Below are 26,045 nucleotides of genomic sequence, written 5' to 3' on the forward strand. Positions count from 1 at the left end.
CGTGATTACCCTAACGAAGAATCATATCCGAGCATCGAACCATCAGGCAAGCAACCAACCATTTGATCATATCGATACAATCCCATGTTCTCGCTCCTGCTCTCTTTTACTGCATTAAGACAACGCGATTCAAACTGCTGTGTGCTACGGTAGTTGAACCCATTTCCTCTGCATGACCTGTCATTGCCACAGTAACTAGATGAAACCCACTAGCATGTGTAGGAGTTGATTGAGCCATATGTATGTGTTGTTCCTACCTTGCTATGCCTGCTATGCTTAGAGTCGTGTCAGGTCTGGTTCATCTGGGTGATGGGCTAGAGTGAAATGATTATGTCGGTAATGAGAGTGGTGTGGTGAACACGATTTGGTAAAGGTATCGATGAGAGGCCATGTAGGAGTACATGGTGGGTTGTTTCATTGAAGCCGACCTTAAGCACTGAGATCTGTATGCGTGATTTAAGATATAGCTACTACCATGCATTGGGCCCTGAAATATGACCCCGCTCGACTTCTTATTCACCCTAGCTCTCTGTCCAGGAGTTGCAAGTAGTTTCTGGTGTTTGTAGCCTACTGGAGGCCGTGGACAGCGCTGACCGTAGGGGTGGGCTGTGATGCGGTAGGTACGTGGCCGGGTGTACCGAATACCCGTTAGGTATCTCGGGAACCCTGTTCACATCGTTCGGGGCCGTATGGGAAACCTCGGTCGGACTCCCTGCGGATGGAACCTGGATAGGCGATAAACCTGGACTAGAGGCTTAAGTGTTTAGGTAGGTCGTGGTCTACACCCACGTCGGCTTTCGCTTGAAGTCTGCCGAGCACATGTCGTGTGCAGACGCTAAGTGGTGGAAACATGTATGAAGAAGTACACCCCTGCAGGGTTAACATCATCTATTCGAATAGCCGTGTCCGCGGAAAAGGACTTCTGGGTTGCTTATATCAGTTCATAGACAAGTGAAAGTGGATACTCTAAAATACGCAAGATAAGCGTGAGTGCTATGGATGGCGTTCTCGTAGGGAGACGGGAGCGGATCCATAGTGGTGTATTGATATGGTGAATATGTGGACTCGTGTGCGCCACCTCAAAAGTTATTTGCAGTCGTAGTTCAGGTTAGCCACTGAGTCAAAGCTGGCTTGCTGCAGTCAAACTCCACCATCCCCTTTGTTGATAATGAGGCATATGTAGATAGATCTGATGTAAGTCTTGCTGGGTACATTTGTACTCACGTTTGCCTATTTTATGTTTTTGCAGAGAGACTTCGGTCTCGCTAGTAGTTTCACGTGGACTTCGACGTTTAGCTTGATACCTCAGCTACGATCTTGTGCCCCGGCAGGATCTGATAGATAGTCAGGCTTCTCAGCCTTTTTCATTTATAGATGTCTGTACTCAGACATGATAGCTTCCGCTTGTGCTTTGACTTGTATGCTCTGAGTGTTGGGTCATGAGACCCATGTTTGTAATATCTCGCTCCTCGGAGCCTAATGAATAAAGTACTTGAGTCGTAGAGTCATGTTGTGATGCCATGTTGTATTTGCACATATCGAGCATATTGTGTGTATGTTATTGAAATGCTTGGTATGTGTGGGATCTGACCATCTAGTTGTTTATCTTTAGTAGCCTCTCTTACCGGGAAATGTCTCCTAGTGTTTCACTGAGCCATGGTAGCTTGCTACTGCTCTGGAACACTTAGGCTGGCCGGCATGTGTCCTTCTTCGTTCCTGTGTCTGTCCCTTCGGGGAAATGTCACGCTTTGAGTACCGGAGTCCTGTTAGCCCGCTACAGCCCGGTTTACCGGAGTCCTGCTAGCCCAGTGCTACAGCCCGGACCCACTTGCTGATGACCGACACGTTCGAAGCTGGGTCATGGATGCCTGTCCCTGTAAGTCTGTGCCACTTTGGGTTTACAACTAGTCATGTCAGCCTGGGCTCTTTATCATATGGATGCTAGCGACACTATCATATACGTGAGCCAAAAGGCGCAAACGGTCCCGGGCAAAGGTAAGGCGACACCCGTGGGAATACCGTGCGTGAGGCCGCAAAGTGATATGAAGTGTTACCGGCTAGATCGATGTGACATCGAGTCGGGGTCCTGACAGCGTTGAATTAAATCAGGAAATTCCAGAATATTAATTAAACTTCAAAAATTCATAACTTTTATTCTGTAACTCCAAATTGGACAAATTATATATGAAAAATGATCAGAAAAATCCAATCTATCCATCTGTACCATTTCCATGCATGATCAAACAAGTTAAGTTGATGTTTTAATCAGAACAAGAAAAGGCACTTTAAAAGGCCATATTTGAATTTGAAATTTGAATCCTTGATTCAAATTTGTTCAAACCCTTCTGGTTTTAGTTGCATTAGCCCAACACACTCATATTGCCATGTTTCATGCATGCATCATATTGTTGCATATTGTTTGGTGATGTTTGTGTATCGATGTCCTTTGCGACAGGATCTGTCCCCGAGGAGTACCGTGATTACCCTAACGAAGAACCGTATCCGTGCAACGAACCATCAGGCAAGCAACCAACCATCTGATCATATCGATACAATCCCATGTTCTCGCTCCTGCTCTCTTTTACTGCATTAAGACAACGCGATTCAAACTGCTGTGTGTTACGGTAGTTGAACCCATTTCCTCTGCATGACCTGCCATTGCCACAGTAACTAGATGAAACCCACTAGCATGTGTAGGAGTTGATTGAGCCATATGTATGTGTTGTTCCTACCTTGCTAAGCCTGCTATGCTTAGAGTCGTGTCAGGTCTGGTTCATCTGGGTGATGGGCTAGAGTGAAATGATTATGTCGGTAATGAGAGTGGTGTGGTGAACACGATTTGGTAAAGGTATCGATGAGAGGCCATGTAGGAGTACATGGTGGGTTGTTTCATTGAAGCCGACCTTAAGCACTGAGATCTGTATGTGTGATTTAAGAATCAGCTACTACCATGCATTGGGCCCGAAACCAATGGACCCTCTCGACTTCTTATTCACCCTAGTTCTCCGTCCAGGAGTTGCAAGTAGTTTCTGGTGTTTGTAGCCTACTGGAGGCCATGGACAGCGCTGACTGTAGGGGTGGGCTGTGATGCGGTAGGTACGTGGCACGGTGTACCGAATACCCGTTAGGTATCCCGGGAACCCTGTTCACATCGTTCGGGGCCGTATGGGAAACCTCGACCGGACTCCCTGCGGATGGAACCTGAATAGGCGATAAACCTGGACTGGAGGCTTAGGTGATTAGGTAGGTCGTGGCCGACACCCACGTTGGGCTTCCGCTTGAAGGTTGCCGAGTACATGTCATGTAAATGACGGTAAGTGGTGAGAGCGTGTATGAAGAAGTACACCCCTGCAGGGTTAACATGATCTATTCGAATAGCCGCGTCCGCGGTAAAGGACTACTTGGTTGCCTATACAGTTCATAGACAAGTAAATGGAAACTACTAAAAGCCTCAAGATAAGTGTGAGTGCCGAGGATGGCTCTTCCGTAGGAAGACGGAGGTGGATCCTCGGTAGTGTATTGAAGTGGTGAGTAGTGGACTCGTGTGCGCAAAACGTTTCAAGTTGGAGTATCGTAGGATAGTCTAGCCAAGAGTCAAAACTGGCTTGCTGCAATAACTCCACCAGCCTTCTTGATACTCTGCATGTATGTAGGATCTGATGTAAGTCTTGCTGAGTACCTTTGTACTCATGTTGCTATAATCTACATTTTTACAGAAGACGCTGCAACCCCTTCTGATGGGTTCTATGTAGACGTTGACATCAATGAGTAGGCTAAAGACCCAGGTGGTGACCCTGAGCTTGTGATGGACCACGTAGTATAGTTAGGCTTCCAAGCCTCTTTTATTTTACTAGTTGTCTGTACCCAGACAATGTACCTCCGCTGCTGGCTTGTATGACTGTATGACTTGTATGTTGGGTCGTGAGACCCGTACCTTTGTGAATGTTATGTATGGCTCCCTGAGCCTTAAATAAAGTACTTGTGTCATAGAGTCATGTTGTGATGCTTCGTTGTATTTGCACATATCGAGCATATTGTGTGTATGATTGAAATGCTTGGTATGTGTGGGATCTGACTATCTAGTTGTTTATCTTTAGTAGCCTCTCTTACCGGGAAATGTCTCCTAGTGTTACCGCTGAGCCATGGTAGCTTGCTACTGCTCTGGAACACTTAGGCTGGCCGGCATGTGTCCTTCTTCTTTCCCGTGTCTGTCCCTTCGGGGAAATGTCACGCTTTGAGTATCGGAGTCCTGTTAGCCCGCTACAGCCCGGTTTACCGGAGTCCTGCTAGCCCAGTGCTACAGCCCGGACCCACTTGCTGATGACCGACACGTTCGAAGCTGGGTCATGGATGCCTGTCCCTGTAAGTCTGTGCCACTTTGGGTTTACGACTAGTCATGTCAGCCCGGGCTCTTTATCATATGGATGCTAGCGACACTATCATATACGTGAGCCAAAAGGCGCAAACGGTCCCGGGAAAAGGTAAGACGACACCCGTGGGGATACCGTGCGTGAGGCCGCAAAGTGATATGAAGTGTTACCAGCTAGATCGATGTGACATCGAGTCGGGGTCCTGACATATTTTTAGGAGCAAACATCTTCATAAGTTCATCCATCTTTTCACTCAAAACATTGATTTCTTCTACAGCATGCACTTTTTTACTAGAAGATCATTCGGTGTGCCATTGAGAATAATTAGCCATAATATTATCAAGCAATTTGGTAGCATCCCCTAACGTAATTTCCATAAAAGTGCCTCCCGCGGCCGAACCTAAAAGATTTCTAGAAGCAAAATTCAATCCGGCATAAAAATTTTGTATGATCATCCATAAATTCAAACCATGAGTAGGGCAATTGCAAAGCATTAATTTCATTCTTTCCCAATATTGGGCAACATGCTCATGATCAAGTTGTTTAAAATTCATGATATCGTTCCTAAGAGTGATAATCTTAGCGGGAGGAAAATACTTAGAGATAAAAGCATCTTTGCACTTGTTCCAAGAATCAATACTATTTTTAGGCAAAGATGAAAACCAAACTTTAGCACGATCTCTAAGTGAAAACGGAAATAACTTCAATTTGACAATATTGTTATCCGTATCTTTTTTATTTTGCATATCACACAAATCAACAAAATTGTTTAGATGAGTAGCGGCATCTTCACTAGGAAGGCCGGCGAATTGATCTTTCATAACAAGATTCAGCAAAGTGGTATTGATTTCACAAGACTCATCATTATTAAGAGGAGCAATTGGAGTACTAAGGAATTCATTATTATTGGTATTCGAGAAATCACACAATTTGGTATTATCTTGCGCCATGGCAACAAGTAATCCAACACACAAGCAAACAGAAAGGCAACGGGAAAAAGGCAAACGGGAAAGAGAGGAGGAGATTGGGAAAGAGATGGTGAATAAAGCGGAAAGGGTGAAGTGCGGGAGAGGAAAACGAGAGGCAAATCGCAAATAATGTAATGCGAGAGATAGTGATTATGATGGGTACTTGGTATGTTGACTTTTGCGTAAGCCTCTCCGGCAACGGCGCCGGAAATCCTTCTTGCTACGTCTCGAGCTTGCATTGGTTTTTCGGGAAGAGGAGGGGGTGATGCAGCACAGTAGCGTAAGTATTTCCCTTAGTTTTTGAGAACCAAGGTATCAATCCAGTAGGAGGTCACGCGCAAGTTCCTCGTACCTGCACAAAACTATAGCAACTCGCAACCAACGCTTAGGGGTTGGCAATCCCTTCACGGTCACTTACGAGAGTGAGATCTGATAGAGATAATATTTTTGGTATTTTTGATATAAAGATGCAAAGTAAAAAGGTAAAGGCAAAACAAGTAAAATAAAGTAATGGAGATTGATATGATGAGAATAGACTCGGGGGCCATAGGTTTCACTAGTGGCTTCTCTCAAGAGCATAGATATTCTATGGTGGGTGAACAAATTACTGTTGAGCAATTGATAGAATTGAGCATAGTTATGAGGTTATCTAGGTATGATCATGTATATAGGCATCACGTCCATGACAAGTAGATCGAAACGATTCTGCATCTACTACTATTACTCCACTCATTGACCGCTATCCAGCATGCATCTAGAGTATTAAGTTAAAAACAGAGTAACGCCTTAAGCAAGATGACATGATGTAGAGGAATAAATTCATGCAATATGATAAATACCCCATCTTGTTATCCTCGATGGCAACAATACAATACGTGCCTTGCAACTCTTTCTGTCACTGAGTAAGGACACCGCAAGATTGAACCCAAAGCCATGCACTTCTCCCATTGCAAGAACTACCAATCTAGTTGGCCAAACCAAACGGATAATTCGAAGAGACTTGCAAAGATAAATCAATCATACATAAAAGAATTCAGAGAAGATTCAAATATTATTCATAGATAAGCTGGATCATAAACCCACAATTCATCGATCTCAACAAACACAACGTAAAAAGAAGATTACATCGAATAGATCTCCACGAGAGAGGGGGAGAACATTGTATTGAGATCCAAAAAGAGAGAAGAAGCCGTCTAGCTACTAGCTATGGACCCGAAGGTCTAAAGTAAACTACTCACACTTCATCGGAGAGGCTATGGTGTTGATGTAGAAGCCCTCCATGGTGGATGCCCTCTCTGACGGAGCTTCGGAACAGGCCCCAAGATGGGATCTCGTGGATACAGGAAGTTCCGGCGGTGGAATTAGGTTTTTGGCTCCGTCTCTGGTCTAATGGGGGTACGTAGGTATATATAGGAGGAAGGAGTACGTCGGTGGAGCTCCGAGGGGCCCACGAGGCAGGGGGCGTGCCTAGGGGGGAGGGCGCGCCCTCCACCCTCGTGACCGCCTCGTGGCTTTCTTGACGGAGGGTCCAAGTCTCCTGGATCTTATCTGATGAGTAAATCACGTTCCTGAAAGTTTCATTCCGTTTGGACTCCATTTGATATTCTGTTTCTTTGAAATACTGAAAAAGGCAAAAAACAGCAATTCTGGGCTGGCCTCCGGTTAATAGGTTAGTCCCAAAAATAATATAAAAGTGGAAAATAAAGCCCATTATAGTCCAAAATAGTAGATAAAGTAGCATGGAGCAATCAAAAATTATAGATACGTTGGAGACGTATCAAGAATAAGTTAGTTCTAATCCTAATAGGACTCTACATGTAACCCGCCCCTTCAACCTATATAAAGAGGGGAAGGGCTCCCCAAAGAGGGACAAGCAAGACGAAACAATCTCTAGGGCTAGACACAAGAGACGGCTTACCGGCGACTCCTTCATGATCATAATGAGACCTAGCCACAAACAGCATGTAGGATTATTACCGGATGATGTTTCCCGGGGCCCGAAGCTGTCTAAATCCTTGTCTTGTGTTGCGTCTCTCATTCCGCCCAACCCCTCTCAAGCTACCGCATAGATGCGTTAGCCTCGCGACTAAGTCCTCACACTAAGGACATCTGACGTGTTAATTCCACGACAGTTGGCACCCACCATGGGGCCTGCGCACAGTGGTGTTGAGTTCTTGAAGGGATCTTTTTTAGGGTTCGAGAAGGTCGCAATTTTCTGGCTCAACAAAAGCCGGCATGGAAAAATTCATATCAATTCATCAATCAAGAGTGTGAAAGTGTTCTGCGGCGGCGGATATGAGATTGAGATTGTTTTAGGGTTACAGGTCGTGCGAATGCCTCACGCGCCATGGTAATCGCCGAGACCGAGATGAAGCTTTTCGTTGCAGATTTTCTTTCTCACATTGCGGGACGGATATACCAAGGCCGACTCGAAGCAATCCTGCACTATGGTCAAGTCGCCGTAGTACTTTATTTTTCTCCAGCAGGCCAAGCTAGGTACAGGCACATGGACCAGTCCTGCTGCGGTGTCCTCATGAGAAGCCTGGAGACACCTCTGTTTGTACGAGACAATAGTGACAATCAAACTTCTTCAAGTAGTACTTTGCCACGTGATGATCAGGTTGTTCTACAACTCCAAATTTTTTACTTACCAAAAGCTGCTGCATGGGGAGGCAACCAAGATCAAAATTGCCTTTTCAAATTCATACGGGATATACTACCAAAAAAGACTGAAGCTCTCATGTGGTCAGACAATCCATCATTGTGCTAGGATGATGGGATTCGACCTTCACGGCCTCGCCCTGCCGCCCGCTTTAGACCAAAAGACCTCAAGTCTCCGCCTCGGTTTTTTTCCGTGTCGCTGCCAATATCTTTGCTCCGCCCGCTACCGGAGCACCTCCGAGCCACGCTGAGCCGCCCTAGACTCACCTTGTCGTTTGCAAGACAGACCTCACTGCCGCGTTCGGCCGTCGGATCGCCCTCACGCTTCTTCTTCCGAAGCCGCGTGCTGTGGCACGTTAAAGCCGCCCGCTCCATTGACCCAGTCCGTCAGTCGCCATCGCCGCATCTGAGTCGCCCTGTTGCTGGGTTGAGCCGCCTGCTGGCCTCGCCGGCCGCCGCCGGCCGCCTTTGAGACCTCCGTCTCCGCCCGCCTCAGTAGTAGCGGGGCTAAACCGCCGCTCGTTGCGACCCGCCTGTATTGCCGCATTTGCTAAGGCCCATGGCCTCGCCTGTATTCCGCCGCGGCCGGCTCCGCATCGCCATTGCTCCGGGCCAGGCTCTGCCTCACGCCCTGCACTACATCACGCTTCATCGCGTCCGTGTCATTTCAACCGGCTTGGCGCGTTTCGCTCCGCCTGCTGGCCTCCCCATCACCACCGGGCTGGTGCGTGTCTCAGCACTGCCCGCTAGCTCGCGTGCACACCCGCTTCGTTAGCACCGCCGCCGGAGAACCGCCTTCTAGCGACCACTGCTGAGGCCAGAAGTCGCTGCAACCGTCGCGGCATCACCTGGCTGCTTCCACCACCATGGCTCGCTGGATCCGCCCGCGCCTCTTCCATGGCGGGTCATTTTCTCTCTGGTCTCAGCGGCCTCGTATTTCTTGTGTGAGAGTTACAAGTACCAGTTGAAGAACGGTGCAAGTACGCATATAATATGCACGGCAAGGCGTTTGCACCCGGAGCAGAGATAAAAAGAAAAGGGGGTTTTATTGACTTGCAAACAAAAAACAATGAGGTGCTATTTTTCTAAACTTTTACTTGGTATAATTAAGTATCGTCCAAAGTTTTTTTCACGGTATACTATTGTGTACACATGTCAATTAACTCATGGCCAAAGTGTGGATCTCCGCTCGCATATGATGGACCTTGTTGAGCTGCTGCAACCGCCTCAAGCTGCCGCGACTGCGCTCGTACGAAGACGCTGCCTTTCTGCTGCGAGTCGCACTCCTCCGCAACGGGCCAGTTTGCGCTGCCGCCGTTGGTTCTGTCGCGCCACAGCTGGTCTTGCGCCCCTGCGCTGAGCCGCTGGCTACTACTACTGTACTATTAAGTACTATTGATAGTACATATGTTCTGTTATAAAAAAAGAGAGGGAAAAACAGCACATGACCCAGAGTCAGATCTGACACGAGCTCGGTTTTCACGATCGAGCCGCCCTTGCGGTCTGCTTCGGCCATCTGCTTATGCAGGGACAGAAAGAAAGGAAAAGGGCCTGGTTGGAGTGTGAGCCGGTTCAAAAAGTTATCTACGGGTGCTACTTATGGATCCTAAGTCGTCTGAATAAAATCAGGTGATATCCATCTAAAAGTATATTTTATTAGCACCTCTTGTTTTTATCAAAGAACAAATACTCCGGCTTGTGATACTTTTTATGCAGGACAATTGTTCACATCAGATGAGGTGTTATACTGCGAGCATGGAGCGCACTGGCAATGTTCTTGTACCGGCGTTTCGTCTGTGCCATACTACCCGGTGAACGAATGTGTGCAAGTTGCCGTCCTTGTGACCCAGTTTACATTAACTAACCGGGACCGTGCTCGCGATTGCCTCGCCGTCCGCACAGCTTACTGCACTTATGATTGATTTTTCCGTCTGCACCGTTTGCAATGCCGCGGCTGACTATACCTACCGGCTGATTTTTATGGTCGCCTTGTTATCACAACTTGATCGACCTCCGACAAAAACCAGGTGCTATTTACCTTATTTTTAAGCACATATTAATTCATCCGAGCAAAGCTACTTTGCCCTGTTGTATTTGCAGGAAAATTATCTATCACAAAGTGGTATTATATCGCGGAGATGGAGACACGCCAAACATTATTTGGCATAGGTGGTCGTCGTTATTCAACAGACTCCCGCTTACAACACCCTGGCCATCTCTCATGACTACGCCGGCTTACAACACCGTGGCTGTCTCTTGTGACTGCGCCAGCTTACAACGTCGTGGCTGTCTCTCGCTTCCGCGCCGGTTTACAACACGGAGGACAAATTGCTCGTCCGCACCGGCTTACAACGCTGCGGCTGGCTAATTTACCTGCTCCCGTGGCCGACTTGGCTGTGATTGATTTCAGCTTCACCAAGGTGATCATCAACTCCGCGGTGGATAATTACTGGCTTGATGTATCAGGTGAAATCCATCCAACATATTTTCATATATTATATATTGCTTTCTTTAAAAGAGCAATTACTCCGGTCTACAAGTTGTCCCATGCAGGATTCAGACCGGTCTATATCACGGTTAATTATGAGGAATCTCCAGCCAACTCCTCAAGTTGCCTTAAGACTCGTGGGCTATGATGACATGGCTCAGTAAATATTGACAGTCTAAAGGCCGTTAGAAAATTTCCGGCCCAAAATAAAGAAGATATCCGGTTTAAAATACGGTTCAAGAGACATCTCTCTCCCGCAAAGCTTTGAAGCTCTCAAATCCGGTTCAAACATCCGGCTCAAGGTAAATTTGTCTCTTACAAAGCTTTTAAGCTCTCAAATTCGGTGCAAACATCCGGTTCAGGGACAATCTGTCTCCCACAAAGTTTTGAAGCTTTCAAATCCGGTTTAAAGTTCCGGTTCAAAAAGAATTAATCTCTCGCAAGTTCGAGTTCTAAGAAAAATTAAAGGTTGCCAAAAAGAACTTGCTGCCATGATGCGCGGTTCAAACATAGGTATCCTGCCTTACGGCTTATCTTATTATGGTCACTTGGGGGCTTCCTGCTCATCGAGCATAGCTGTCGGTACCATCTTGATCGATGCAATGCTAATATATGATCACTTGGGGGCTTCCTGTTCAAACATAGGTCGTATTCGAACCAAAGAGAACATATATGTCGAAACCCTTTTGATCGGCACACTGCCAAACTCACTAGGGGGCTTCTTGATCGTATCCGAATCATAGCTTAACCTCTTTTGGGTCCGACGTGGATCGTATTCGAATCAGCATCGTTAAACAACTCTCAAGGTCATTTGGGGGCTTCCTGTTCAAACATAGGTCGTATTCGAACCAAAGAGAACATAGCTGTTGGTACCCTCTTGATCGGCAACGCCAAAGCCACTAGGGGCTATATGATCGTATTTGAATCTTAGCTCAACCCCTTTGGAATGGTTTTCTGATCGTATACGAATCAGAAGCCTTAAATTTTTTAAGTCTTTTTTGCGAACAATTTTGGGTTTGACTTGAGACCTTTTTTGGATTATATCTCAAATGTATATAAGTGTTGTATGCTTAACCTGGCTTGACTTTTGACTATAAGTCGCCAGCTTATGAAAAATCATCATCTATGTGGAAGTATTGGCTTCCAAGGATTGGGTTATCACCCTTACTGCACATGTCATATAAACCGGCAGTAAAAATTCAATATCACAATGGTTATATGTGAGGTATTATGACCTGCCCTGCGGTAAACCGCCAAGGGTTCTCGTGATCTACTTGTGTGCAGGGTAAGACTACATTTGGGTGGTTACCCGCCCTGGCCCTTGACGTTAAGTCGCCATGGCATATGTTGTTTAAAATCTATGCAGGATTTGCAGAATTATGACTTATATAAATGCTTCAGTCCAAGCTCATCACTGGAATTGGTGTCTCAAAAGGGTTATCAATTATTGATTTTCTCAAGGGCTATAGGCCACCGGGTTACAAAAATTCCGGCTTACAATGAATGCGCATTAAGTCGTCATCGGCCAAGAGCCGCCAGGTATTTAAACTCCGGATTTACTTGTCAACCGATGAGGTATTCAAATCTTTAATAGCCAAAACCGGTTGTATTTTCATGATGATATTGAATGATTGAGGTTTTCATATCGGATTATATTATTCAAATCTCGAATAGCCAACATGGCTGGATTTCTATTGTGATTATCAATAACCAGTGTTAGGATTGAGGTTTTCAAAGTTGCTTTAGCGCAACGACTATTATTTTTATCAATGGATATGATTTATTCTACAATGGAAGGAATAGTCCCGAGTCGCTGCAGGCTTACGACCCGTCACTTGGGGGCTATATTATTCAGATTAGGATTATATCAAATATGTAAGTCCCATGTCACTGCCAGCATGCACCATGGCACATGGGGGCTAATGCAAAGTCATTTTTTGCTCAACTTATTGAAGACCCGACTCATCACATTTTAAATGAGTTGGCCCTTGGGGGCTACACGTTGCTGCTCAAGTCTACATGATATTTGTATAAAGTCCCTGCTCATTATTGCATAATGACCCGGCCTTTGGGGGCTACACTGGTTGAAATTTTATGAGCATACGACAATTACAAGTCCCAGGTTACTGCAAGCATGACAACCCGACACTTGGGGGCTACATGTGTGGAATATTCAGTTTATATGATTGAGATGAATAAACCAGATTTCTTCAAGGTTGCAACATTTATTGGAGCAAGTCTTAAACCATCACTTTGTTCTGCTCAAGACTTGGGGGCTACAGGTAATATGGATATAAGGGAGAAAAATCTTCAAACTATCAGTTTTGAGCAAATCAGGAGGATCAATTACATAAACCGGTGTCAACAACAATTATGACCCGCCATCGTCTGTTTTATAATCCGGTAGTTTTTGGTAATGATAAACCGGCAATTTTTACATCTTCAAGCCGGCTGAATATCAGATGAGTATTTGAAGACCAAAATTATTTAACCCGGCGCCTTGGAAGCCGACTCAAGTGGATTATTCTTCACAATATTTTTTTGTGAGAAACCAACATCAGCAAATTGAGTATGAAGCTAAGTTATTTGACCCAGATTTTCTAGATGAAGGAAATGACAATTGGACTTAAGGATAATCATGTCCCGTCTCAGAAGAATATTTAACCCGGAGCACAAGGAATTAAGGACGATCAGGTGCCGACGTACAAGAATGTTTAACCCGGAACACAATCTGTCAAAGTTGTTCTTGTGTTTGTTTTACATGATCAGTTTAACATGGATAAATCCAAATTAAACTGGGGTCTAATGTCGGGGATATACCCCGCGGTATGACCCGGCCGGAAGTATGACCCGGCCGGACTTGGCGCTTCACCGATGACCCGTCGGAGGACTGGCGACTCACGGGTCTGGCAGCTCACAGGTCAGACGACTCACGGATGACCCCGACGGCGGGTCACATAGAAGACTAGGCCCAAGTCCCAGTAGGCCGGCTCATATTATGGGGGGCCGGCTTAAGACAGAAGGCATGAGGAATATTTCCTTTACAAGGAACCAAGACCCGTACTTGTATCCGACTTGTAATAGTGAATAAGTTAGTTCTAATCCTAATAGGACTCTACATGTAACCCGCCCCTTCAACCTATATAAAGAGGGGTAGGGCTCCCCAAAGAGGGACAAGCAAGACGAAACAATCTCTAGGGCTAGACACAAGAGCCGGCTTACCGGCGACTCCTTCATGATCATAATGAGACCTAGACACAAACATCATGTAGGGTTATTACCGGATGATGTTTCCCGGGGCCCGAAGCTGTGTAAATCCTTGTCTTGTGTTGCGTCTCTCGATTCCACCCAACCCCTCTCAAGCTATCGCATAGATGCATTGGCCTCGCGACTAAGTCCTCACACTAAGGACATCTAACGTGTTAATTCCGCGACTAAGTCCTCACACTAAGAACAAGATGCATCCCGATTTACACCTTATCTTTGTGGATGAAGTTTGTGGATTATTTAAGCTTGCAGGTATTCCCAATGATGTTGTCAAAAGGAAGGTTTTCCCTTTATCTTTGAAGGGAGATGCATTGACACGGTTTAGGCTATGTGATGATACGGGATCTTGGAATTATAAACGACTGAAGTTGGAATTTCACCAGAAGTTCTATCATATGCATCTTGTTCAACGTGATCGTAATTACATATATAATTTCTGGCCTCGCGAAGGAGAAAGCATCACTCAAGCATGGGGGAGGCTTAAGTCAATGTTATATTCATGCCCCAATCATGAGCTCTCAAGAGATATGATTATTCAAAAAATTTATGCTCGTCTTTCTCTCAATGATCGCACCATGCTCGATACTTCCTGTGCTGATTCTTATATGCTGAAGACTATTGAATTCAAGTGGGATTTATTGGAAAGAATTAAATGCAACTCTGAAGATTGGGGTTTCGATGATGGTATGGAGTCAGGTATAACACCTAAGTTTGATTGTGTAAAATCTTTTATGGATACCGATGCTTTTCGTGGATTTAGCGCTAAGTATGGACTTGACTCTGAGATAGTAGCAGATTTTTGTGATTCTTTTGCTACTCACATTGATCTCCATAAGGAGAAGTGGTTTAGATATAATCCTCCCATTGAAGTAAAAGTAGTTGCACCTATTACAGTTGAAGAAAAGACTATCACTTATAATGATCCTATTGTTCCTACTAGTTATGTTGAGAAACCACCTTTTCCTGTTAGGATGAAGGATCACGCTAAAGCTTTAACTGTTGTTCATAAGAGTAATACTAGAACTTATACACCTCTTGAGCAAATTAAGGTTGAACCTAGTATTGCTATGGTTAAAGATCTCTTGGATGATAATTTAGATGGGCATGTTATTTATTTCTATGGTGAAACTGCTAATATTGCTAGACCAGATGCTAAGATACATAGACCTGTTGTAGGCATGCCTGTTATTTCTGTTAAAATAGGAGATCATTGTTATCATGGCTTATGTGATATGGGTGCTAGTGCTAGTGCAATACCCTTCGACTTATATAAAGAAATTATACATGATATTGCACCTGCTGAAATAGAAGGTATTGATGTTACTATTAAGCTTGCCAATAGGGACACCATTAAGCCAGTTGGGATTGTTAGAGATGTTGAAGTCTTGTGTGGGAAAGTTAAATATCCTGCTGATTTTCTTGTTCTTGGTTCCCCACAAGATGACTTTTGTCCCATTATATTTGCTAGACCCTTCTTGAATACTGTTAATGCTAGGATTGATTGTGAAAAGGATATTGTTACAATTGGCTTAGGGTATATGTCTCATGAGTTTAATTTTGCTAAGTTTCGTAGACAACCCGTGATAAAGAATCACCTAGTAAGGATGAGATTATTGGTCTTGCTTCTATTGCTGTGCCTCCTACTGATCCGTTAGAACAATATTTGCTAAACCATGAAAATGATATGTTTATGAATGAAGAAGGGAAATAGATGATGTGTTCCTTCAACAGGGTCCTATTCTGAAACAGAACCTACCTGCTGAAATCCTAGGGGACCCCCTTCACCCAAGGGTGATCCCGTGTTTGAGCTCAAACCATTACCTGATAATCTTAAGTATGCTTATCTCGATGAAAAGAAAATATATACTGTTATTATTAGTGCTAACCTTTCAGAGCAAGAAGAAGAAAGATTATTGAAAACTCTGAAGAAGCACCGTGCTGCTATTGGATATACTCTGGATGACCTTAAGGGCATTAGTCCCACTCTATGCCAACATAAAATTAAAGCGGAGAAAGATGCCAAACCAGTTAGAGATCCTCAACGACGGTTAAATCCTAAGATGAAAGAAGTGGTAAGAAAGGAGATACTAAAGCTCCTTGGGGCAGGTATAATTTATCCCGTGGCTGATAGTGACTGGGTAAGTCCTGTCATTACATTCCTAAAAAGGGAGGTATTACTGTCGTTCCTAATGATAAAGATGAATTGATCCCGCAAAGAATTATTACAGGCTATAGGACGGTAATTGATTCCCGTAAATTAAATAAAGCTACTAAGAAAGATCATTACCCTTTACCTTTTGTTGATCAAATGCTAGAAAGACTATCCAAACATACACATTTCTGCTTTCTAGATGGTTATTCTGGTTTCTCTCAAATACCTGTGTCAGCGGAGGATCAATCAAAAACTACTTTTACTTGCCCTTTCGGTACTTTTGCTTATAGACGTATGCCTTTTGGTTTATGTAATGCACCTGCTACCTTTCAAAGATGCATGATGGCTATATTCTCTGACTTTTGTGAAAAGATTTGTGAGGTATTCATGGACGACTTCTCCATTTATGGATTCTCTTTTGATGATTGCTTGAGCAACCTTGATTGAGTTTTGCAGAGATGTGAAGACACTAGTCTCGTCTTGAATTGGGAAAAGTGCCACTTTATGGTTAATGAAGGCATTGTCTTGGGGCATAAGATTTCCGAGAGAGGTATTGAAGTTGATAAAGCTAAAGTTGATGTTATTGAAAAGATGCCATGTCCCAAGGACATAAAAGGTATAAGAAGTTTCCTTGGTCATGCCGGTTTTTATAGGAGGTTCATTAAGGACTTCTCTAAAATCTCTAGGCCTCTGACTAATTTATTGCAAAAAGATATTCCTTTTGTCTTTGATGATGATTGTGTAGAAGCATTTGAAATACTTAAGAAAGCCTTGATCACTGCACCTATTGTTCAGCCACCTGATTGGAATTTACCCTTAGAAATTATGTGTGATGCTAGTGATTATGCTGTAGGTACTGTTCTAAGACAAAGAGTTGATAAGAAATTAAATGTTATCCAGTATGCTAGTAAAAATCTTGATACTGCCCAGAGAAATTATGCTACTACTGAAAAAGAGTTCTTAGTTGTTGTATTTACTTTTGATAAGTTCAGACCTTATATTGTTGATTCTAAAGTTACTATTCACACTGATCATGCTGCTATTAAATATCTTATGGAAAAGAAAGATGCTAAGCCTAGACTCATTAGATGGGTTCTCTTGCTCCAAGAATTTTATTTGCATATTATTGATAGAAAGGGAGCTGAGAACCCCGTTGCACACAACCTGTCTAGGTTAGAGAATGTTCTTGATGACCCACTACCTATTGATGATAGCTTTCCTGATGAACAATTAGTGGTCATTAATGCTTCTCGTACTGCTCCTTGGTATGCTGATTATGCTAATTAAATTGTTGCTAAATTATACCACCTAGTTTCACATACCAGCAAAAGAAAAAGTTCTTTTATGATTTAAGACATTACTTCTGGGATGACCCACACCTTTATAAAGAAGGAGTAGATGGTGTTATTAGACGTTGTGTACCTAAGCATGAACATGAACAGATCCTATGCAAGTGTCACTCTGAACCATATGGAGGACACCACACTGGAGATAGAAGTGCACATAAGGTATTGCAATCCAGTTTTTATTGGCTTACTCTCTTCAAAGATGCTCGTAATTTTGTCTTGTCTTGTGATGAATGTCAAAGAATTGGAAATATTAGTAGACGTCAGGAAATGCCTATGAATTATTCTCTTGTTATTGAACCATTTCATGTTTGGGGCTTTGATTATATGGGACCTTTTCCTGCCTCTAACGGTTACACACATATTTTAGTTGCTGTTGATTATGTTACTAAGTGGGTAGAAGCTATTCCAACTAGTAGTGCTGATCAAAACACCTCTATTAAGATGCTTAAAGAAGTTATTTTTCCGAGGTTTGGAGTCCCTAGATATATTATGACTGATGGTGGTTCACATTTTATTCATGGTGCTTTCCGTAAGATGCTTGCTAAGTATGATGTTAATCATAGAATCCCATCTCCTTATCACCCACAATCCAGTGGTCAAGTAGAGTTGAGCAATAGAGAGATCAAATTAATTTTGTAAAAGACTGTGAATAGATCTAGAAAGAATTGGTCCAAGAAACTTGATGATGCATTATGGGCCTATAAAACTGCATATAAAAATCCTATGGGTATGTCTCCGTACAAGATGGTATATGGGAAAGCATGTCACTTACCTCTAGAACTTGAACATAAAGCATATTGGGATATTAAAGAGCTCAATTATGACTTCAAACTTGCCGGTGAGAAGAGGTTGTTTGACATTAGCTCACTTGATGAATGGAGAACTCAAGCCTATGAGAATGCAAAGCTGTTCAAAGAAAAAGTTAAAAGATTGCATGACAAAAGGATACAAAAGTGTGAGTTTAACGTAGGTGATTATGTGTTGCTATTAAACTCTCGTTTAATATTTTTTGCAGGAAAACTTCTCTCTAAATGGGAAGGTCCTTATGTTATCGAGGAGGTCTATCGCTCCGGTGCCATAAAAATCAACAACTTCGAAGGCACAAGTCCGAGGGTGGTGAACGGTCAAAGAATCAAACATTATATCTCAGGTAATCCTATCAATGTTGAAACCAATATTATTGAGACCGTAACCCTGGAGGAATACATAAGGGATAATTTCCAGAATGTTTCAGACTCCGAAAAGGAATAGGTATGTGGTACGGTAAGTAAACCGACTGCAAAACAATTCTAATGTCAATTTTTCTCCGTTTTGGAATATTTAAGAATTTTGGAAAGAAAGAAGTAATCCGGGAAGGGCACGAGGCTTCAACGAGGGTGGAGGGCGCGCCCACCCTTACTGGGCACGCCCCCTGTCTCGTGGGCACCTCGTGTGCCTCCCGGACTCCGTTTTCTCGCACATTACGTATTTTGGTCGGTAAAAATTCATTATATAATATCCCGAAGGTTTTGACCATCGTATCATGCAAATATCCTCTATTTTCGTTTCGAGCTGTTTTTCTGACAGATCGAGAGCACCATGACATCGCCCTCCTTCAACAATGAAGACAAGGATGCTTGGATATTGAATATAGAGCTGAAAAGAGAAGAACCGGAGGAGATCAACAAGGATGAAGGGATCAAGAAGGCCATGGAGGATCAAGCTCCGGCGATGGAAGAAGAAGACATCCCTCAACCTCTACCTAACCTCTTTACTCCAACTGAGATTGAAGCTTTCAAGATGATTGAGTTAGCTCACATACAAAACAAGTATCTCACGCAGGAAAATATTTTGTTGAAGGATCATATTGTCGGACTCAAGGGCATCATCCGCAAGTTGGAGGAGCTTTTACGTTCGATGTGCGATTATCCACCATCATCATCATCACCTCCATCACCTCCGAGGACATAATTGCATGGGTATGGGCACTCCCCTTGGCAACTGCCAAGCTTGGGGGAGGTGCCCCGGTATCGTATCACCATCACACTCCTATCTTTACCGTTTTACTTAGTTCGATCCTTTTAGTAATATCTTGATCTAGTAGATTGAAGTTTTGGTACGAAGTAGTTTTGAGTTTTGCTTTGTGATCTCTTTATGTAATCGAGTCCGTGAGCTATCTATAATAAAGATTAGTGTTGAGTCAAGGGCTTTGATATCTTGCTATTATCTTGAGAAAGTAGAAAGAATAAAAAGAATAAAAGAGTTTATATTTATCTTATGGATAGTAATGACTTCACATATAAAGAGTGTGAGGCATAAAAGTTGTTGAGAGTTGACAAACGTAGTTTTGGTCATCGTTGCAATTAATAGGAAGTAATAAAGAAAGAGAGGTTTTCACATATAAATATACTATCTTGGACATCTTTTATGATTGTGAGCACTCATTAAGTATGACATGCTAAAGAGTTGATGTTGGACAAGGAAGACAATGTAATGGTTTATGTTCTCTCACATCTCGGTTAAAGTATATTGTCATTGATCTTCCCAACATGTTGAGCTTGCCTTTCCCCCTCATGCTAGCCAAAAAAATTCCTTGCACCAAGTAGAGATACTACTTGTGCTTCCAAATATCCTTAAACCCAGTTTTGCCATGAGAGTCCACCATACCTACCTATGGATTGAGTAAGATCCTTCAAGTAAGTTGTCATGTTGCAAGCAATAAAAATTGCTCTCTAAATATGTATGACTTATTAGTGCGGAGAAAATAAGCTTTATACGATCGTGTGATATGGAAGTAATAAAAGCGACGAACTGCATAATAAAGGTTCATATCACAAGTGGCAATATAAAGTGACGTTCTTTTGCATTACGATTTTGTGCATCCAACCCTTAAAGCACATGAAAACCTCTGCTTCCCTCTGCGAAGGGCCTATCTTTTACTTTATGTCTTTACTTTATGCAATAGTCAAGGTGATCCTCACCTTTCCCTTTTTTATTTTATCCTTTGGCAAGCACCTCATGTTGGAAAGATCTTGATATATATATCCAATTGGATGTAAGTTAGCATGAACTATTATTGTTGACATCACCCAAAGATGAATACGTTGGGAGGCGAAACAATAAGCCCCTATCTTTCTCAGTGTCCGATTAAAACTCCATAACCACAAGTATTGCGTGAGTGTTAGAAATTGTAGAAGACTGTATGATAGCTGAGTATGTGGACTTGCTGAAAAGCTCTATTCTTGACTCCTTTCGATGTTATGATAAATTGCAATTGCTTCAATGACCCAGATTATAGTTTGTTACTCAATGAAGTTTCTGAACCATACTTGACATTGTGAATTGATTGTTACTTGAGCATAAGAAACCATATGGCAAAATCTATATATGTTGCTATTATGAGAATGATCATGATGCCCTCATGTCTGTATTTTATTTTTATCGACACCTCTATCTCTAAACATGTGGACATATTTTTCGATTTCGGCTTCCGCTTGAGGACAAGCGAGGTCTTAGCTTGGGTGAGTTGATACGTCCATTTTGCATCATGCTTTTATATCAATATGTATTGCATTATGGGCTGTTATTACACATTATGTCTCAATACTTATGGCTATTCTCTCTTATTTTACAAGGTTTATCATGAAGAGGGGGAATGCCGACAGCTGGAACTCTGGCTAGAAAAGGAGCAAATATTGGAAACCTATTCTGCACAACTCCAAAAATCCTGAAACTTCACGGAAGTCACATTTCGAATTAATAAGAATTATTGAGCAAAGAAAACACCAGAGGGGGCCCACACCCAGGCTAGGAGGGTGGGGGGTGCGCCCACCCCTACTGGCCACGCCCCTATCTCCTTGGCCCCCTGGTGGCCCTCCGGTGCCCATCTTCTGCTATATAAAGGCTTTTGCCCTGGAAAAAAATCAGAGGCAAGCTTACGAGACGAAACTCCGCCGCCACGAGGCGGAACCTTGGCGGAACCAATCTAGGGCTCCGGCAGAACTGTTCTACCAGGGAAACTTCCCTCGGGGAGGGGGAAATCATCACCATCGTCATCACCAACGATCCTCTCATCCGGAGGGGGTCAATCTCCATCAACATGTTCACCAGCACCATCTCCCCTCAAAACCCTAGTTCATCTATTGTATCCAATATTGTATCAAAACCACAAATTGGTACCTGTGGGTTGCTAGTTGTGTTGATTACTCCTTGTAGTTGATGCTAATTGGTTTACTTGGTGGAAGATCATATGTTCAGATCCTTAATGCATATTAATATTCCTCTGATTATGAACATGAATATGCTTTGTGAGCAGTTACATTTGTTCCTGAGGACATGGGTGAAGTCTTGCTATTAGTAGTCATGTGAATTTGGTATTCGTTCGATATTTTGATGAGATGTATGTTGTCTCTCCTCTAGTGCTATTATGTGAATGTTGACTACATGACACTACCATTATTTGGGCCTAGACGAAGGCATTGGGAAGTAATAAGTAGATGATGGGTTGCTAGAGTGACGGAAGCTTAAACCCTAGTTTATGCGTTGCTTCGTAAGGGGCTGATTTGGATCCATTAGTTTCATGCTATGGTTAGGTTTACCTAATACTTCTTTTGTAGTTGCGGATGCTTGCAATAGGGGTTAATCATAAGTGGGATGCTTGTCCAAGAAAGGGCAGTACCCAAGCATCGGTCCACCCACATATCAAATTATCAAAGTACCGAACGCGAATCATATGAGCGTGATGACAACTAGCTTGACGATAATTCCCATGTGTCCTCGGGAGCGCTTTTCTCATTATAAGAAATTGTCCAGACTTGTCCTTTGCTACAAAAAGGATTGGGCCACCTTGCTGCACTTTATTTACTTTCATTGCTTGTTACCCGTTACAAATTATCTTATCACAAAACTATCTGTTACCTACAATTTCAGTGCTTGTAGAGAATACCTTACTGAAAACCGCTTGTCATTTCCTTCTGCTGCTCGTTGGGTTCGACACTCTTACTTATCAAAAGGACTACGATAGATCCCCTATACTTGTGGGTCATCAACGTGCGATATGTTTGTCATGAGGCGCACAAAATAATTAAAAAGGGATTGCAACACAAGGACTTCCCAAGAGGTCACCCATCCTAGTACTACTCTCACCCAAGCACGCTTAACTTCAGAGTTCTGATTGGATCCGGTGCTTTAGTGCTGGTATGATCGCATCTGACATGTTACCCCGTCTTCATCCCTTATGCTTGCCACTCCCACATCCACTTCAAAGACAATTGTACATTCTTACTACCATTACAACCGTTGCCTAATTAATAACGGATAATGTCATATACTACTTACTCTCCCGCCCAAACACAGAGACGAGTTTACCATGGTTTCCACCCCTCCCTCTATACTGCAGCAACACGTATTTTCCACCCCTTTAAGAACGCGCTCTTCACGCCACCAAGCCGCCCCTAGACACACGAGCAATGAGAAGCGAGCTTAAACATATCACAAACATCAAAAATAATATAACGGGGTTAACATATATTGCATACGTGCGATATGTTTGTCACGAGGCACAGAAAATAATTAAAAAGCAAATGCAACACAAGGACTTCCCAGGAGGTCACCCATCCTAGTACTACTCTTGACCAAGCATGCTTAACTTCAAAGTTCTTATGGGTTCCGATGCTTTAGTGCTGGTATGATCGCATCCGGCATGTTACCCCGTCTTCGTCCCTTATGCTTGCCATTCCCACATCCACTTCAAAGACGATTGTACATTCTTACTACCATTACAACCGTTGCCAAAAAATGGATAATGTCATATACTACTTACTCTCCCGCTCAAACACGGAGACGAGTTTACCACGGTTTCTAGCCCCCTCTATACCACAGCAACATGTCTTTTTACACCCATTTCAGAATGGGCTCTTCACGCCAGAAAACCGCCGTTGGTCGCGCGAGCAATGAGCAGTGAGCTTAAACATATCGCAAACGTCAAAAATAATATAATATGGTTAATATATATCGCGCACGTGCAATATGTTTGTCACGAGGCGCAAAAATATTTAAAAAGGGAATGCAACACGAGGACTTCCCAGGAGGTCACCCATCCTGGTACCACTCTCGCCCAAGCATGCTTAACTTTGGAATTCTGATGGGATCCAGTGCTTTAGTGTTGGTATTATCGCATCCGTCATGTTACCCCGTCTTTCTCCCTTATGCTTGCCCCTGATGACCCGCAAGTATAGGGGATCTATCGTACTCCTTTCGATAAGTAAGAGTGTCGAACCCAACGAGGTGCAGAAGGAAATGACAAGCGGTTTTTAGCAAGGTATTCTCTGCAAGCACTAAACTTATCGGTGACGGATAGTTGTATGATGAGATAATTCATGACGGGTAACAAGTAACGAAAGTAAACAAGGTGCAGCAAGGTGTCCCAATCCTTTTTGTAGCAATGGAAAATCCTGGACGAACTCTTATATAAAGCAAAGCGCTCCCGAGAACACATGGGAATTATTGTCAAGCTAGTTTTCATCATGCTCATATGATTCACGTTCGTTACTTCTAAAATTTGATATGTGGGTGGACTGGTGCTTGGGTGCTGCCCTTCCTTGACAAGCCTCCCACTTATGATTAACCCCTCTCGCAAGCATCCGCAACTACAGAAGAAGAATTAAGATAAATCTAACCATAGCATGAAACATATGGATCCGAATCAGCCCCTTATGAAGCAACACATAAACTAGGGTTTAAACTTCTGTCACTCTAGCAACCCATCATCTATTTATTACTTCCCAATTCCTTCCCCTAGGCCCAAATCATGGTGAAGTGTCATGTAGTCGACGTCCACATAACACCACTAGAGTTAAGACAACATACATCTCATCACAATATCGAACGAATACCAAATTCACATGATTACTTATAACAAGACTTCTCCCATGTCCTCAGGAATAAACGTAACTACTCACAAAGCATATTCATGTTCATCTGAACATATGATCTTCCACCGAATAAACCAACAAGCATCAACTACAAGGAGTAATCAACACTACTAACAACCCACGGGTACCAATATGAGGTTTTGAGACAAAGATCGGATACAAGAGATGAACTAGGGTTTCAGAGCAGATGGTGCTGGTGAAGATGTTGATGGAGATTGACCCCTTCGATGAGAGGATTCTTGGTGATGACGATGGCTTCGACTTCCCCCTCCCGGAGGGAAGTTTTCTCGGCAGAATAGCTTCGTCGGAGCCCTAGATTGGTTCTGCCCAGGTTCTGCCTCGAGACGGTGGCGCTTCGTCCCGAAAGCTTCCTTCTGATTTTTTCTAGGTAAAAACGCACCTTATAGCAAAAGATGGGCATCGGGGGCCTGCCAGGTGGCCCACAAGATAGGGGTGCGCCAAGGGGGTAGGGCGCGCCCTCCACCCTTGTGGATGGCAGGTGGCCCCCCTCTGTTGCTTTCTTCGCCCAATATTTTTTTAATACCAAATTGACTCTCCGTGAAGTTTCATGACTTTTGGAGTTGTGCAGAATAGTTCTATAATATTTGCTCCTTTTCTAGCCCAGAATTCCAGTTGCCGACATTGTCCCTCTTGATGTAAACATTGTAAAATAAGGGAGAAAAGGTATAAGTATTGTGCTATAATGTGTAATAACAACCCATAATGCAATAAATATTCATATAATAGCATGATGCAAAATGGACGTATCAACTCCCCCAAGCTTAGACCTTGCTTGTCCTCAAGCGAAAGCCGATATCGAAAAATATGTCCACATGTTTAGAGATGGAGGTGTCGGTAAAATAAGATACGGACATGAGGGCATCATGATCATTTTTAGAACAACAACATATATCGTCATATAATTTCCTATTTTAAATTAACAACTCATTCACAAGGTAAAGTATGAACCAAAAACTTCATTGAAAACTAACAAACCATGATCTCAGTTATTGAAGCAATTGCAATTTAGCATAACATCATAAAGAGTCAATTTAAGAGCTTTTCAGCAAGTCCACATAGTCAACTATCATTTAGTCTTTCACATTGCTAACACTCACGTGATACTTATGGGTTCAAAGCTTCAATTGGACACAGAGAAATATAGGGGCTTAAAGTTTCGGCTCCCAAACTTTTACCTCAAGGGTAATGTCAACAATAATACTTTATGATAACCTACATCCGAGTGGATATATATATCTGGATCTCTCCAACACATAGTGCTTGCCAAAGGAAAAAGTGTAAAAAGGAAAGGTGACGATCACCATGACTCTTGTATAAGGGTAGAAGATAAAAGTAAAAGATAGGCCCTTCGCAGAGGGAAGCAGAGGTTGTCATGCACTTTTATGGTTGGATGCACAAAATCTTAATGTAAAAGAACGTCACTTTATATTGCCACTTGTGATAAAGAACTGTATTATGCAGTCCGTCACTTTTATTTCTTCCATATCACAAGTTCGTATAAAGCTTATTTTCTTCACACTAATAGATCATAAATATTTAAAGTGCAATTTTTATTACTTGCACCGATGACAACTTACTTGAAGGATCTTACTCAATCCATAGGTAGGTATGGTGTACTCTCATGGAAAAACTGGGTTTAAGGGATGTTTGGATGCACAAGTAGTATCTCTACTTGGTGCAAATAATTTGGCTAGCATGAGAGGGAAAAGCAAGCTCAACATGTTGGAGGATCCATGATAATATAACTTCTATTCGGATATAAGAAAATATATCCCATTATGTTGTATTCCTTGTCCAACATCAACTTTTTAGCATGTCATATTTTAATGGGTTCTCACAATTACAAAAGATGTCCAAG

General features: G+C 43.0%; 3 non-coding genes across 3 annotated transcripts; all 3 read right to left on the bottom strand.

The window, feature by feature from the left end:
* Nucleotides 1-22,325: 22,325 nt before the first annotated feature.
* LOC123118745 (5S ribosomal RNA) lies at nucleotides 22,326-22,444 on the bottom strand. Its single transcript, XR_006458286.1, has one exon. It is a non-coding gene; the product is annotated as a 5S ribosomal RNA (ribosomal RNA).
* A 369-nt stretch (nucleotides 22,445-22,813) lies between these two features.
* LOC123118777 (5S ribosomal RNA) lies at nucleotides 22,814-22,932 on the bottom strand. The gene has a single exon (XR_006458313.1). It is a non-coding gene; the product is annotated as a 5S ribosomal RNA (ribosomal RNA).
* A 363-nt stretch (nucleotides 22,933-23,295) lies between these two features.
* LOC123118744 (5S ribosomal RNA) lies at nucleotides 23,296-23,414 on the bottom strand. Its single transcript, XR_006458285.1, has one exon. It is a non-coding gene; the product is annotated as a 5S ribosomal RNA (ribosomal RNA).
* Between the last annotated feature and the right edge of the window lie 2,631 nt (nucleotides 23,415-26,045).

The sequence above is a fragment of the Triticum aestivum genome, chromosome 5B (genome assembly GCF_018294505.1).
Source record: "Triticum aestivum cultivar Chinese Spring chromosome 5B, IWGSC CS RefSeq v2.1, whole genome shotgun sequence".
Classification (NCBI taxonomy): domain Eukaryota; kingdom Viridiplantae; phylum Streptophyta; class Magnoliopsida; order Poales; family Poaceae; genus Triticum; species Triticum aestivum.